The following is a 17318-nucleotide window of genomic DNA, read 5'->3' on the forward strand; positions in this document are numbered from 1 at the left end:
TGATTCATCTGCCTAAATACTGCTGGCTATGAACTGAGATTTGACCAAACTCCGGGAGGCAGTGAAAGACAGGAGGGCCTGGTGTGCTCTGGTCCATTGGGGTCATAAAGAGTCGGACATGACTTAATGACTAAACAACAACATGAACTGAGAATCACATTGGAGCCAATATAAACGAAGGACCAAGAAACCCTGTTTGGATGTTTCCCCCATGCCATTAAATTAGCATGAATGATTTTAATTGACAGGATTACAGGAGCAAGTATCCACTTCTCCACCCCTGCAGTAGCTCCCTTTCTGTTTCTTTGAAACTGTCCTGTAGTTGGTAATCTTCAGCACCCTATACACCCTTGACAAAGAGTCCTATAGTACCTTAAAGACTAAAATCAGTCTATTATAGAAAGAGCACTCATGCTATATAGTATATGCCTTAGTGAATCTGTTTATCTCTAACATGCCATCAAGTTCTTTTAGTTTTTTGTTTTGTTTTGTTTTGTTTTTGCAACAGACTGACATGGCTAACCATTTAGAAACCTCATTGTCATAGTATTTCTCTGTTTCACGCATTCACCCTTAAATGCACAAAATGCGGCGGACATGATGAACATGATGTACTGCTTACGACCCAGCTTTTTAGGGTACTCTCTGTCACATGACTTGGATTGCATGAGGAAAGAAAATGCCTGAGTAGGGCTTGTATTGTGCACTCTTGGGTAGGTAGCAACTCAGGAGCTCAGCTGTGCTAATGGATAGATAATCTTCTGCCACAGGATGTACATTCAGAGTTACAACAGCTTTTATAAAGTTCTGTTTGAATGTCTTCATGAGATTCTCATAGCTCAGCAAAATCTGTCTAGAAACCTTTGGACACCAAACAAAAGAGAACATACATCTGAGAAGAATTCCGGAGGCTAAGGCCCCTGTGGACTCCCACGATAACCCTGGCTGTATGTTGCCTTTCAGCATTTTTTTATAACTTTTTAGGGTTGGCTCCCATTCAGTTCAGCTGGTGATTTAAACATTTATCTATATGCTCTGTGGCTAGCTGAGGTCCCTTGAGATTGAGAAGGCCAGAAGTTCATTTTCCAACCAGGTTTTATTTTAAGCCAACATCAGAGTATATTGTGGCATATTAAGTTCTATCCTGGAGCAGGTGAGAGATGCCTTGATCATTCTCACATCTTTGTTCATTTCTAACTGCAACAATTGCTGAGCTTTCGGAGAAGATAGATAATTGTCTGGGTTTTATCACACCTGAAATCTAAAAAATGTCCTGCAGTGATGCCGGTGTGACTAGAATTGAAACTGTCCCGTCCAATGTATTTCCTTTTTATTTATTTATTTCTGTTATAACGCATGCAGAATGGACTGTGTGCTCTTTAGTATTCTATACTGTGGCCATGCTGTCTGGAAGATTTTAGAGAGTCATAGTCCAAAAATGTAACTTTTCTAGACTCTCGAATCTTCTGTCAGATCATCCTACCATTGGCCATTCTACTGAAAGCTTATGGACATGTATACTGGGACTAGAGTATTCCTCCACCTTTTAACTTCAGGAAAAAAATAATACCCTGTTAGGAAACTCTGTTCTGAACAGATAATGTCCTCATTGACAGATCTGTGAGGGATGTTTTAAAGCATTATTCTTAATGATGTTTAATTTTCCTCTCTATGATCAGCAGCAGTAGTCTTACATCTCCAAATACCAAACTGAAATGGAAAATGATGATATGATTGTCCCTATAATTGGTGCTGTTGAGAAACATGACAGAGAAATGTTCCTGAGAAATTAGAAGGTCGAAGGTCTGCAGAAATAAAACATTTAAGGGAATTGTTTTGTTCCCCTGGGGGTGAGGTGAAACTCAATAGAATTGACCATAAATATATATATGGGTGTTTGAATAATTGACATAGCAATATTTAGAGTCAGTGAATTGTAGCAGCCAATCAACTGATAGTGACATTTCTTTTTCCCAAGGCTATAAGGCATGGGATCTCTCCTGACAAAAGAGGGACAAGAAGTGTTTGTAATTTCCTGTAATGTTCCTGTTGAGTTCATTGGATTTTTAAGATAATGCTTCTAACCCAGGTTATGCAAATATTAAAACAATAATAGAATAAGAGATGTAATTCTAAGAAGACCATTGATTTACAAATATGTAAACACAGTGCATTTATTTATTTTTTAACTCAAGTGGTGTTATTACAGAGTTGTCACTGTTAGTCCAACTTATTTGTAATGGATGTTTACCTATGGAAGCAACTATTGGGTGCAATGCATTCAGTGACTGGGAACTTTCACAGCCTGTGTTCCACCTCTTCCACCAATGAACCAACTCATATATATCTGCACCTGGGAGAACCCTTAAGTCACCTGCTCCTCAGATCAGAAGGTGATTGTGGCTTTGGTTTGATATTAAACAGCCACAGCACTGCCTGGTCAGAAAGAGCAAGTGTACTAGCCTTTTGCCTCTTAAGACCTTGGTTCTCCTGAAACTTAGCTTGATGGTCAAATCCCCTTATGAAACACAAATAAAAAAGTTTTGACTGCCTTGTATGGATGCCAGTTAGTATCAATGGTCAAAAGGATCAAGAGTTCATTCCATTGGATTACTTGCAGGTAAGCACTGACTTGCACTTTTCAAACTGCAAATGGATGAGTGGATTGTGTCTTTCCATATTCCAAAATAAATGGCTTGGCTTGTTTTTAATAACAATAATCATAGAACTGTAGAGCTGGAAGGGACCTTGTGTATCATCAAGTCCAGCCCCTGTCATGGAGGCACAGGGGAGGATTGAACTCCTAACCTCTGACTCTGCAGCCAGATGCCTAAACCACTGAGCTATCCAGCAGTTTAAAGTAGGGTGGGCTGTTATAAGTTATGGAGGGAAAGACTCTCGACTCTTATGTCTTCCTAGTTAGTTATATTGCCTAACAGTATTTATTTATTTACTTATTTGACTTTTATACCACTCAGCTGGCTGCCAAGACCACTCTGGGCAGTGTATATGTTATTTATTTATCTATCTGTCGGGCTGGCCAGTTCATACAAGCTTCACTGTTAGTCTTACAGGTATATTCATTCATCCTTTCTGTCCAACATATATCTGCATCAGTATTTATATAAAATGATATTTCCATATTTTGAAGCTATTGATTCATGATACAGTGGTGCCTCGCATTACGACGTTAATTCGTTCCAGCGAAATCGCTGTAGAACGAAAATGTCGTAAAGCGAAATTTAAAAGCCCATAGAAACGCATTAAAACCCGTTTAATGCGTTCCGATGGGCTGGAAACTCACCGTCCAGCGAAGATCCTCCATAGGGCAGCCATTTTTGCTGCCTGTGCAGCGAGGAATCTGTCCCAGAAAACAGTGGGGGCCATTGTGTTTACCCAACTGCCATTTTGAAACCGCCGATCAGCTGTCCGAAAATCATCGTTTTGCGAAGAATCGGTTCCCGAAGCAGGGAAGCGATCATCGCAAAGTGAAATTCCCCCATAGGAAACGTCGTAAAGCAATCACAAAAAGTTCATTGTAATGCAGTTTCGTCGTTAAACGGAGCGATCGTAAAGCGAGGCATCACTGTACATGTGTTTTTAAATGTATTTCATCCTAATTTCAAATGTTTTTCAGTACATTTTCTTATTGAGCCAAGAATGACATCTCAGAATCTGGACAGATGAAAAATACATAAAATAACAGCATTCTGAACTGTATGTTAGTTCCAGTGATGTGGATTGTTTAGTTCGCATATGTGAATTAAGTGAAACATGAATCATACTTGGGCTTGTATGGATGCAAATTCTCATTTCTATTCCCCACTCCAAATTCTCATTATTTTCAGAACAAGAAGATAGTTTGTTGTCGAATGAGCGTTTTCATATTTTTGAGAACAGTATTTCAGAATTTGTGCAAAGTATGAAAAGTATTTAACTAAATTACAATAACTATTTTATACCCATAAGTCATTACAGAAAATTGAGTTATTGATAATGTTCGTGCACTAAGAAGTTTTAATCTCTGTTTAGGCCCTTAGAAGTGCACTGGAACTTGTTTCTGTAACCAATTTCTTTTTTTCTGTAATAGCCATTTTGAAATCCCTAATACATTCTGGGAGGTTGAAATGCTCTGAAACTGGTTTCTCTCTGTTGCCACTGCTGTTAGATTTGTATCAATGCATTCTTTTGTGCAGAGATTATCCTGTTTGTCCTGCAGAGAAAGCAGAGGGGCACTGCTGGCAGGGGATGGGATAAATCTCATTAGAGGAGAAACATTTAAATGAGCCTCTGATGTGGATGACAGTGTTGGGACTCTTGATGATGTAGCTAGTGTAGATACAGGAGCACAACTAGCATCTAGGTTTATGATAGGGTCTCTTCCCTGTCTCCATCTCTATGCTGTGTCGCCTGTTGTGTGTGAGTAGTTATTTCAGATTGAAGAGTTGTTTGTTTGCAAGTAGAGGCCAGCCCCAAGCCCCAAATTCTGCAACCGGGAAGTATTGTTGTCCAGAATGGGCTTCAGGTCACTGATTGTATATCTCAGTGGTCTCATTTGAGAGCTGTAGGTGACTATTATTCATGTTCTATCATTTTATTTATTGGGTCTGTTTTCTAGCAGGTTGTTCCTAGGTACTACTGTTGCTTAACATAAGTACTTTATTTGTCTTGAAGGAACAAATCTTGTAGGAACATATTGCTTCATTGAAGGAACTGCACACAGTTTAAGCTTCCTCTCGGTGAGAACTGTGTTTTTGGGAAGCTTGTTGCATAGTAAATGCTACCTTAGGGAAACCTCGACAATGTGTAGTGAATTTTAAAAATTCCGGCTAGTATCCTGCTCAGTATTTGCCCATGCAGGGAACTCCAACTGCAGAAGCTGCCACAGCAACCTGACGGGTTACGGGTCACACACAGCCAAGGGATCTTGTCTGATGCCTAAACCACCTTCTGCAATTGGAGCCCCTTATCTATAAATGTTGAACAGGGTGACGGCATCAAGGGTTGTGTTCCCTATCCTCTCTTCTAGATAGCCAAAATCTAACATTGCATTTGCAAAGCTAGCATATCAGTAAATGTTTTGAACAAAACAATGGCTTCATACCATTGGGTCTTTCTGCTTCGCATCTGTGCTGATAGCCATCTGTGAAGATGGGCTACAGTTCTGAATGAAGTCGAAAGGGTTGCAAGGAGTGATACTGCATTGCCTACCCCACAACAAGAATCTTCTCAGAATGATTTTTAATCTGGTTTCTTACTCAGTGCCTAATCTTCTCCCTCAGCTCCATCAAATACTTCATTAATGAGATCATTATACAACCCCCTACTAACATGCTGTGCAAGTCAAGGATGCTATCTATTTCAGCCCTGAAAACATGTGTAGGAAACCTGCAAACAGATTGTGTTATTGAGATCAATTTTTGTGGTTAATTTCATACTTCCATCTAAATATAGGTATCTTAAATGTTATGAAAATACCTGTAGAAATTTAATTGCTTTGCTCATGAATCCATTTCTCCAGTCTACACCTATTGCGGCATGATCTTTCTAACCAAGACATTGTATAAAAGAGAGGCCTGCACCAAAAACTGGCTTTATAGATTTCAGGGTGAATTCCATTATGCTATCCCTGTAGATCTCCCTGCACGAAGCCGCATTATCCAGGCTCATTTCAGTGAGGGTAAATTTCCACCCTTAATGAACTTTTCCTTATTTTCAATTGTTCTGCCACTAAACACGATACCTCATGCTGAGAAAGAGAGAGGAAATGTATCCCTCTGAAATTAAAAATGGGGACGGGAAGAAAGAACAGATTGGGAATCCAAGCCGGAATGAATGGCATGTTCCCAAATAGAACACACACCTTCCATTCACAATAGGATAGAACAATAAGAATATTTGCACTCTCCTTTCAATTTGTGTCAAGGCCAATTCACATATGACATAAATATCACTCAGTATACCGCAGCCAGTAATTAACAACAGAATGTGGACTGTTTCCATTGGCTACTATTATGCTTGAGAGATTATTGAGATTCTGTAAATTTTTCTGTCTCCAGTTGCTAGCATTGGGGATGACATAAATGACATGCTAGAAAGGACCCGTAAATCTTGTCCAGTAAAGGGTTCAGTAAAAGCAATAAAAGAAGGAAATGTGGGCAACCATCATATCAATTAAAGATATGTATAACTATCATTAGGAGAGGTTGAACTTTCATCTATGGTCTCATAAAATTGTATCTATGTTCTTGTAAAGTGCACGTTGCTCTCAGACTTCAGTAAGCAAGCCTGATAATTGTTGGAGTTTATATTTTAAATGGCTGTGACTTACTTCAAGCTGAAAACAATAAAAGAGGCAGCAAAGCTAGATCATTAAAACCCTTGTAAGAGAAGCACTAAATCTCCAGGGACACGTGAACATGCTGAAGCGGTTTATTATCCCTTCTTTCTTTCCTCTAGTTGGTCATTAAGCTGCAATACTTATTAATTACATATTGTTTTCTATTGTTATTTCTCTCTGTTTGCATACACAGGCTATTAGATGGAGATTATCAGGAGAAGCTAAGGTCTGGATATATACAAAACTGGAGTGCTCAGCCATTTTTTCTCTCCTTCCCATGGTGCATCCAAGATCTTGGAAGTACTGTAAATCATTGGCCAAAATCCTGTTGCTTACTTGCAGTAATTACACTAGAATAGGCCAGAGTGCTTCTTGGGACTTTTAATTCATTGAGAGGCACCTTTTACAGAGCCTAATGGGCAGTGAGATTACAATTGCTCAAAATTCTTTTGCTCAGTATAGTAAATTGCACTAGAGTGGGCCCATTGGTTAATAAGTATTTGGTGAGTCAATCCCTCCATAAATTCCATTGATTCAAGTGGGCCAACTTTAATATGCTAAAGTAAATCACAGTTCGAGTAGGCCCATTTGAATAAATGAAATGTATGGATTTAGTGGGCCTATTCTGGTGTGATTTACTATACTAAGCAACAGAATTTTGACCAATATAAACAAAAAATGTGTAATTATTTCCCTTGTTGGTATAACTAAATTACATTAAGATTGCAATATGTGAGATAGTTTCATCCCAGAGTATAACTAATTGTTTGAGTTAATTTTATAACGATTATAAAACAGGCATGTGGAGAAATTTCACCAAATAGGCTAAAGACATAACTGGTTGATGATCACTAGGAGTGCCTTTCTTTACTCCTAAATAGAGATGCACATTTTGTTATGTTGATATGATTTCAGTAGATGTTAAAACTGAAGACAAGCTTTAGCAAAAGGTAGGGCCAAATGTGGTCCTTAGTAACATATTATAGGCTGGAGCAACTGGAAACAACACTCCTTCCCAAAATCCAGATGGAACTTTTGGGACATTTTCCAAAATGACTCTAAAGGCAAATGTCTGTGTTCTCCAGACAGCCATTTTGCTTAAACACTGCACTCTAGGAAAACAGAACTTCTGATGTTGTTCTTCCCCTCAAAGGGGTCTCTAGTAATTCCCATCATGAATTTTTCATTGTGGGGTGTTACACAGGACCTTCCATGACATTCATATGCTCAAAAGCTCAAATGTGCTGTTAAAGAAGCCACACGATACTTTCAAATGTGAACAGAAGAACTACTCAGTCAGGCTAGATGAAAACTCCTTCTCATCCATCCTTCTCTTTTCTTTTTTCAGCTCCCCCCCACAAGCTGGATGGGGGGGGGAAATCACAGCCCTTATCTATTATTTGTCCCCTACCAACTTACGTTCAGAGGTACATGATCTGTAAATCTATACAGGTTAGGTAATTGCATTTCCCTGTCAGCTATTTGCTGGACAAAAATTGCTCAGAAAAGCAGAAGGGGAAACTTCTCACACTCAAAAAGCCCCAAGCAGTTTTCTTCATCATGGTTGAGAATTAAGAGAGAATTTGTGCATACGGAAGGACCCCCCCCCCCCATCTACAGGATCAGCATCTGCTAATTCACTTATCCACTGCCTGTAAATGTTAAATAAAAAACCCCAGAAATACATATTTATATGTATTTCCAGGGTGTATTTACTATAACAGGACACTAAAGGCAGCCAGAGACCATACAATGTACAGCATTCAATACTTTCACATTTTTTTTCATCTGCAGGGAACTGCAGATCAATTCCAATTGATTCTCTGGGGATACTACAGTTTTATCATATTTCACATTTTCTCCTATTTTTGTTAAAAATGTGTGGAAGTGTTTTGTGCACCCCTCCCCAATTTATACACATACACAAATCCATTTTGTACAAAACACATTGTTTTTAAGAAAAACATAAGGTTCTGAATAGCAAATCAAAGGCTTTAAATGCACTTTTGCGCATGGGTGAAAATTCTTGAAGATTTCTTTCAATAGGGCTTTTCAATATATCAAGACTTCTGTTGTTGTTGAGGATGAGAAATTTTGAAATCATTCCTTACATCTTGACTTTGGATAGAGAACTGGCTGGAGTGGGTGGGGCTAAGTTCTGATCCACCTGGCATTCAGCAGCTTAAACTCTGAGCTTTCTCCTTTTTTTTTTAACAGTAGCAAAGCTATTTACAATTCGGTTGGATTTGACAGTCTTATTATATGTACCATTTCCACACCATCAGAGAGTTACTGTGAGAAGAAATATACTTCACATTGAGAATGTGTGCAGTTGCAAGGAATTTTGGAGAGAGAAGTGCCCCAAAAACTATGGCCACAGTTAAAAATCCAAATAGGTCAACTGCAAATAGGGACAACTGTGCTTTAACCAATTGGCTATAAGGAATGAATGTTTCTGTTATGCAGATTGTTTAAATAATGCCTAGATTAAAAGAAATGTGTAAAAAAAAAAAAACCTACCAGAGGGCATGCATTTTGTTACAGGAAGGAAAAAAGAGCAAGTTTTTCGAGTCAACACAGAAATGGAAAGCAAGTGTTCATGTGGGATATAAAGACACACAATGAAACTGAAACTGAAATTTTCAGCATCTGCAAAATGCAGGACACCAGAATGTACAGAGAGAGCATGCATGGTGATGTGTGCATGCATACAGTACTCTGGACAATGCACAAATAGAATTCACTGACATTGGAAATTAAAATGGAAACTGTGTCTTGACCTTCAGTCAACCTGTATTAAGAATATCAAATAGGACTGTAGAGGTGTGATAACAGGCTTCTTTCAAGCCTTATTCATGTATTCTCTAAGCAGCATCAAAAAGTCTTTCATGTGGCAGAATCCCATAGTGTTATAGTAAGGTGTAGAAAGGGCACATGTAAGGTGAGAGTACTTCTTAATACTGTTATAGGCTCTCTCTGGGCATGGTTCATGCTGACTGAATAATGAATCTTGACTGTTGCCTGTGTACCATGTGAATTTACTATTGCTGTTAATGAGGGCAGCTCTGTAGATACCAGCTGCTTAAAAATATATAACTCGAAAATGTTCAAGACCTTTAAATCTTTGTTGGAATAAATAATATGATGAAAATGTATTCGCGAAGGCTTTCACGGCTGGGATCTAATGGTTGTTGTGGGTTTTTCGGGCTCTTTGGCCATGTGCTGAAGGTTATTCTTCCTAATGTTTCACCATTCTCTGTGGCCAACATCTTCAGAGGACAGCACTCTGTGCTCTGGTGTAGTTGGCTTGGGAGTGGAGTATTAATGGCTGTGAGATAGACTTTTGTCCTTTTCTAGAGATGGGTGATTAGTGTGTCTTGTTGTGGGTGAGATTAACTGTCACAACCAATATGATGAAAACATGGAAGGAAACATAGAGCTCACTCATGTTTTGACTGAGCTGCATGGTGGTTTGAAAATCTAAACCCAGCAACGCTCTCTATAGCTACCATGGTCTTCATGGCACGGATATCAAGAATATGCAGAAAGTTAATCATTTTCATCTATTCATGCTGTCTTGACTATAGATGTTTCGTCTGTGTTTTTGGATTTCGGTGTTCCCCCTTTCCTTGGGATTTGCAGCCAGAAAACCAAAACAACACACCTGTAGCTTTTGCCTCTGCACAAAAAGGAGGGCTTTCAGATAATTTACCTTCACCAATGGTTCTTCTGGCCTTCATGTCTTCTGTTGCTTCCCACTTTTGATTTGTTTTTTTTATTTTTTAAAGATAGATGCCACATTGCTTCCTGGGAGTTGTAATTCATTGAGAAGCATCATTTACATAGCCTAATGGGAAGTGAGGCTACAACTCCGATGAAAAAGCACACTTCAAATCTGACAAAACATTCTCAAGTCCTATTAAGTTCCTGATGAGAGATGAGCATTTTGTAAAAATTCTAGTCTGTTTCCTCTGGAAGGTCCAATTTTGACTACCTGTTAAAGAGAAAGAAAGAAATACCAACCGAATGCACAAGACTGTCTTTTAAAAATACGGGATTTGGGTTTTATTGAAAGATTTTACATTCTTCAGAATTGAGATGAACAAAGCTGTTTGCTCAGATCAATTAATCTCACCATAGTGAAAGAAAAGCCATTCCTTTATAGGGATTACAGCTCATAACAAGCTGAGATCATTACATCAAATGTCCTAAATTCTTGCATAGTTTATACACAACCCATTCTGGTGTAGCCTTGTACTGATGGTACGTTTTAGTCTTGTGACGCCAACTGACACTTTTATAGAAATATCAGAATTATACTGATTGCATGGCTACAACACTAGGATACAATAGCTGTTTTGTATTTTTGAAAATGAAGAGTTAAGTTGTTGTAAGGGTTTCCAATGTAAGAAAGTTCAGTTTGACCTTTCCCCTTATCTTCCCAGTCTACTTGGCTCCCAACTGGGAGGAGGAGAAAGAGTCCTTGTGAAGCACTTATCTGGCAGGAGAGGAAATGTTTTTAGGGGAAAGTTTCTTCTGAATAAGCTCCTTTATGCTTTATGCTGGCCTATAGGCATTTATAGCAACACAAAGCATTATATATATATATTGAAAGGAAATATATTGAAAAAGTAGAAATGGATAGAATGTTTATATCTATATCAGGCACCAAACTCGGTTTGGAGGTCCGATCCAATTCATCACCACGCTTGCACAGGTGTTGTGCAGGCACAGCATCCTCTCCCTCCTGCCTCCTGTGCATGCTCGCCCATTCCTCTGGTGACTTGCACTTCCTCCCACACCTTCCTGCTCACCTTTGCAGCATACTCTTCCCTCTTCTGACTTCTCCATCAGCTACCCACTCAAAGGCAGCACTGCAGGAATCCATGCCCTGCCTCCTTGTCAGATGAAGGAGGCAGAAGAGAGAAGAGACATAGCAAAAGATGAGTGGGCAGTTGCACTGGGGAGGCAGGGAGGGAAGTGTCCATCACCCAAGGAATGGGTGAGTGTGCAGAGGAGGGGGGAGGGTGCTGTGCCCGCACCACACCTGTGTGAGCATGGTGAGGAATTGGGCTGGACTTCTGAATGAGATTTGTGCCCTCTCTCTTCTTGGCCTCCAGCGTGTAACTGGTACAAGAGCTCCTTATTTCTGTTAAGGTCCTTACAGTTTGCATGACATATCTCCATGCTGTCTTTTAAATTTGAAGAACAAAATATTTCTCCTCTCCAAAAACACAGAACGAACAATTGATAGGCTTCCTTGTACCCATCCCTGAATGCTTCAGAGCTTTAAAAGTCCATGGAACAAGCCCTTGCCATTTTGGACAGTGTGTCCAAAATTATTCGCACTATTTTGCTTAATTTTGGGGGAAATGGATGCCTGTTCTATTCTCTAATTAAGAGCACACAAATATGCCTTGCTTTTTTTATGGGGAGGAGAATAACAGAGCTGCTCCTCAGCTGTATCCCTAGTCTGTACTTATTTTCCTCATTCTGTAAACACTTAATTGACAAGCAAGCAGGATTTAAATAGAAATATGCCTTCTCTCACCATTATGTTCAGATTAACATTTCAGCCTTTCTTCTTCCCACCATTTCTTTTGTCTCACTGCATCCAAAGTTTTATATATGACGTAAACATACAAAAGAGATGGCAACCCTAATTCAGCAGCAACATACTAGGAAATGCCACAATTGAAGCACAGTTCTTGAAGTGACCTCTCAAAAGCTTGGTCCTGGGTGGACAAATGTTAACATTGATATTTATGTATAATGTATGTATAAATCATATAATTAAACTCAGAAAAAACATATATATATACTTCAAGAACTGTGTTTCAGGCGTGGCATTTTCTAGCATGTTGCTGATGAATTAGGGTTGCTGTCTCTTTTTCTGAGAGGCTCCTTATCTTAATAATAATAATAATAATAATAATAATAATAATAATAATAATAATAATAATAATAATAATAATAATAATAATAATAATAATAAAATTTTTGTCATTGTAAGTATATACACAGTATACCCATACAACAAGTTATAGTTTTTTTAACACATGACCTATAGGTACAACATGGTATTCTCCACATTGGAGATAGCTGTGCCTGTTAGATTTGGTTGATGTAAATGATGAAGAGTTTTGTTTCAAATCTTGATTGGAAAATTTACAAACTTTATAGTTGAAGTTGAAAAACATGGGCTAAAAACCTTGTGTGGAATACCACACATGTGAGTACAGTTGTTTAGATGGTGGTCTCATTTTGGTGTCTGTCTGTCCCATGTCCAGGTGGACAACCAAGTGCACAACTGACTGCACCATCTGGAAAAGTCTGAGCATGAGACTGACAGCCGGCAAGATTGCCTCCTCTACTTGTACAGTTGCCAGTTTATGCTCAGAGATTCCCACAGGTTTGTGGCTTTGAGGTTTACAGTAAATGTGCGTGACAGAGAAGCCAATGTTGACTGATTTTCCCATCCCCTGTTCTAGAAGGAGATTTTTAAAAATCCAGAAATTTTCCATGAGTGTCATTTTAGATCTTTATATCAAAAATTTGGACATTTTATAGACTGGTCATGCTGGGGAAATGTTGGGAGATGACAGTGGGGAGATGTTTTGTAGTGCTCTACATAACAGAATAAAATTAGAGTGACATTTGTGTGGTACAAATTAAGAAATGTAAACAAATAATGCTCTGCACATAGCAGAAACTGCAAAGCACGATGGTGACTGCTGCTTCTGTTGCACGAACAGGATAAGAAACCTTTGAGGGACTTTATTTTTCTTTGCTTCTTTTTAAAAACAATCTTTCGGTCATTTTGTGCTCGTTCTGTTCGTATGCTTTGCTTCTCAAAGGGAGAAGAGACTCCTTTTATACAGTGACAATCTGTACATATTATGGGAACATTGAAAAGGAAAAAACAGCCCCCACTTAAATCCCTGTCACCTGAAGGCAAGGGATAAAGTGGCACTTGAAAATGCCTTGTCAGGGCACCTCGTCAAGTCAAGACATCCCAAATAGACAAGAACAAAGAATTTAGTGAGTACTCTTTACATCCCAAGTATGGACTACAAGTGAGAAAACGTATGGCTTTTACTATCTCTGGCAGATTAGTTGTAATGATTCCCTTGTCAAATTCTTTCTGTCATGAATGGCCTATGTTCACTTCTTAGAGGCAGACTTGCAGGTTCTTAGAACTAATCCAGCACATTGTTTATGTTAGGAGCAGCAATCAAGAAGAAATGTGCCTTGTCTATGAACCTTTTGTTTAGAATGTGTGGGTAGGCACCCAATCATGAAATTATAGTTTTCCCCCCAAGTGCTTCTCATGCCCAGGGGACTTCGCAGTTGAAATATCTAGATATTGCAAGAAAATGTCAAGGTAGGGCATAATGTTGAATAAAACAAACCACTGTTTTTAAAATTAATATTTATTATAAACATTCTCCTACAATATGGATACATATATGAGATTTGTTCCCAGTTTGAAAAGAGTGTTCAAGTGGCTAAAAATAATGTAATTAATTTTATAATGTTGTTCTATATAATGTCTATAGAACAAATAAATATAACTCATCTGAAATGAAATAAGACTAAAAAAAGACATGTGATCTGGGGATATATATAGGTCATTATATATGTGTGTGTGTGTGTGTGTATTAAAATACAGTACATAGAAACTTCAAGGAACCAAATCCGTCCAGTAGTCTAATAAAAATAGCTAGTAAAATATGGGCTAGACAATGCTACTATTAAATGGCTTTGTAGCTGATTGACGGGCCATACCCAAAGACTATCAATGGTTCCTCAAAATCCTGGAGAAAAGTGAGTGATGGGATACCACAGGGTTGTGTCCTAGTTCCATTGTTTTTTAACATTTTCCCAAGTGACTTGGATGAAGATTTGGAGGGGATGCTAGTTACATTTGGAGAATACAATAAACTGGGAGGGGTGGCTAATAATTCAGAAGATAGAATCAGGATTCAGGAAGGGTTTAACAGATTGAAGAACTTGGGCAAACCAAAGATACCGAGGGTGTGACACCACAGTGAGAGAGAGCAGTGAGTTCCCTCTCCATGAAGTTGCACTGGGGAGTTCAGGTTTCCTGCATTTGTGAGTTAACTTGACCACATAGAGAGAAGAAGAAATTGGCTAAGCAGCCTGTCCAATTTATGGTAACTCTAAAAATTAGTGCCCTCTTGCAAATCCCGGCCTTAATAATTCTGGACACATCCATAAAGGACAAGGCTGTCAGTAACAGCCTGTTAAGGTAGCTTTTCTGTAGACCAGCAGGGGATGCAGTTACAAAAGAGGTTCTTAATAAGGTGCTAAACAAGGACAATGCCAATTTCCTCATCTGGCTTCCTTTCTCATTTCACCATGTTTCCACAAGGGGAGGGGGGAAGGAGGCAAACAGTGGGACAAGCTGGCTCTACCCATCTCAAGAAGATCCATCTGTTAAGCAGTGAGTGAGAGGTAGAGAACACTGAGCTTACCTAGTAATAAATGCTGGATCAATTCCGGAATGGAGTCATTGGTTCAAACAATTACACTACCAGAACCGATGCAAATAGATACGATGCTTAAAAAAAGGTGGAAACCTGAAGAACTGAGGGCAAAAACTACAGATTGGGAAAGAACAACCCTGGACTGATTCACATTTCCTTTTATGTCATGTGATCAACAACAAAAAGGTGAATCAGTGCATCCCAGTCTAGGAGCATTTCATACATGCTCAGTTCCAGCGGGGAAAATGTAAAGTTTTCTACCTAGGAAGGAAAAAAAATTGATACACAAATATAGGATGGGATAGGTTGCTTGACAATGGGATGTAAGGAAAAGATATAGGGTTTTAGTAGATTAAAAGCTAGGCACCAGCAAGAGAAGCCAAGAAGAAGAAGAAGAAGAAGAAGAAGAGGATGCAATACTAAGCTGTATCAGTAGAAGTATAGTGTTCAGATCAAGGAGAGTAATGCTGCCACTCTATTCTGCTTTCAACAGACCTCAACAGGAATAATGCAGTAGTGGGATTGAGCTGGTTCGCACCGGTTCTACAGAACCAGTACCTAATGCACTATGAGTTCTACAGAACCATTTGCTGGCCTGCTGAATCCCACCACTGGACAGATCTGAAACAGGCTCGGATGTGGTCGCTGTGACCCGGGTGGGGCAGAAGTAGAGGAGGAGGCAGCGGCGGCGAAGGAGGCGAGGACGGGGATGGCAGCTGAAGTGGTGGCGGCGGCAGCAGCAGCACTGCTTGCAGCAGCAGCAGCAGTAGCCGCCGCCGGTGGGCCAGGCCTGGTTGGTGACTTCGCACCGGGCCGGCTGGGAGGATGAAGCACCGGAGCGCCAACTGCAGCAAACTCCGGCGGCCGCTAAAGCGGAACCGCATCACAAAAGGGATCTATCTGTGGAGAGCCCCCCCTCTCCCTCTCCTCCCTGCCTCTCTTTGCCTTGCCTTGCCTCTCTTAGCTTGGCGGAGAAGAGCGGGCACCCTCCTTCCTCAGACTCCTCTCCCTCCCCCCTCCTCCTCACCTCTAGCCTGCTTCCCTCATGGAGGGAGGTGCTGCGGAAGAAGAGAAAGGGATCGGCCTCCGCCACTTTCACCCTCGCCCTCACGTCGGAAAAGCCCTGCTCCCGGTCCCTTCCTTCCTCGCATCGCCTTCTGCCCTGAGGCGCCTTCCCGTCCATTGCCTTCCCTCAGGCTCCCCTCACACAGCGCCGGGGCTGGGGAGCCCTGGGCCCATGGTCCGTCCCCCCCTTCCCAGGAAGGCCAGGCGGGCTTCCCTCCCTCTCTCCCCCCTGAGCTTCCCTCCCTCTCTCCCCCTCCACACGCACACACAGTGGCTTGGGCTCCCAAGACGGCTCAGAAAGGCTTCCGAGGCAGCCCTTTGGAGTCTTCAGAGCCTTTCTCTGTTCACTCGTCTTCCCTGCTCTCTCTCCTCCCCGCCTCCTTGGCCTGGCGGCCTTTCCTCACTTTCTCTCCCCCCCGCACACACACAGTTCAGCCTTTGGAAGCCCGTGCCCCCCCACTGCTCACACTGGGACCTTTTCCAGCCGGGTTTCCCCTCTTCCTCTTTATGGCAGCTCTGCATGCAATGGTGTGGTCAACGGCCAGGTTTCCCTGCCTGTCCCCTCCTGGCGCCGCTCCAGCCAGCAGGTCCATACATCTTCCCAGACCGTAATCTACCTCACCTTGAGGCACCTGCCCTTAGTTCTCCTCCACCCGTTGCAAGCAGGGGAAGTTTTCATTCTAGACTCCTGCCTTAATATATACATGCAAACAGGTCTGGTTTTCTTTTTTTTTTTTTCCCTTCAGGGGATTTTATGCATGGGCAAAATAAATACGCAGTTCCCCCTCCTGTGTTTTGTGTCACTCGGGTTCTTTCACTTTGCCCCCCCTTCCTCCTGCCCCATACAGATAGAGTGCAAAGCATTTCTTTAAAATCCCTCCCCCAATACATACACTCAGGGCCCACTCTTTTCCATTTTTCAGAAGGCTGCCTTTTCCCTGTGAAACCTCCCCTCCTTTGAAGTTACCCCGACCCCAAGCCAAGTATGCCTTCACCACCACTACCACCCACCCGCTGGCAACCTTACTTGTTGCAATTTTGCCAGATTTGCATTATGGTGTTGGACTACAGTGCCCATAAGCCTGTACAATGATGCATGCTGACTGAGGGTGATCAAAGGAGTAGTTTGTATCTGGCGATGTCAGGCCCGCAAGCGGTGCTCTGTAATTTTTCCCATCATCAGCCAGAACTAAGGGATGAAGTATGGAAGGGAGAGCTGGACCATAAAGAAAGCTGACTGCCAAAGAATTGATGCCTGGAGGAGGCTCTTGAGAGTCCCCTGGACTGCAAGGAGATCAAATCTATCCATTCTGAAGGAAATCAACGCTGTGTGCTCACTGGAAGGACAGATCCTGAAGCTGAGGCTCCAGTACTTCGGCCATCTCATAAGAAGAGAAATCTCC

General features: G+C 40.9%; 1 protein-coding gene and 1 long non-coding RNA gene across 2 annotated transcripts in view; one reads left to right on the forward strand and one right to left on the reverse strand.

The window, feature by feature from the left end:
* Positions 1–17318, forward strand: part of SGCZ (sarcoglycan zeta) — a 728738-nt gene that overhangs the window by 204166 nt on the left and 507254 nt on the right. The window lies entirely within an intron of this gene.
* LOC144589607 (uncharacterized) lies at positions 518–15558 on the reverse strand. Its single transcript, XR_013545822.1, has 2 exons — positions 14839–15558; positions 518–10334 (listed from the first exon to the last, which is right to left on the reverse strand). It is a non-coding gene; the product is annotated as an uncharacterized LOC144589607 (long non-coding RNA).

Source organism: Pogona vitticeps, chromosome 5 (assembly GCF_051106095.1).
Source record: "Pogona vitticeps strain Pit_001003342236 chromosome 5, PviZW2.1, whole genome shotgun sequence".
Lineage (NCBI taxonomy): Eukaryota > Metazoa > Chordata > Lepidosauria > Squamata > Agamidae > Pogona > Pogona vitticeps.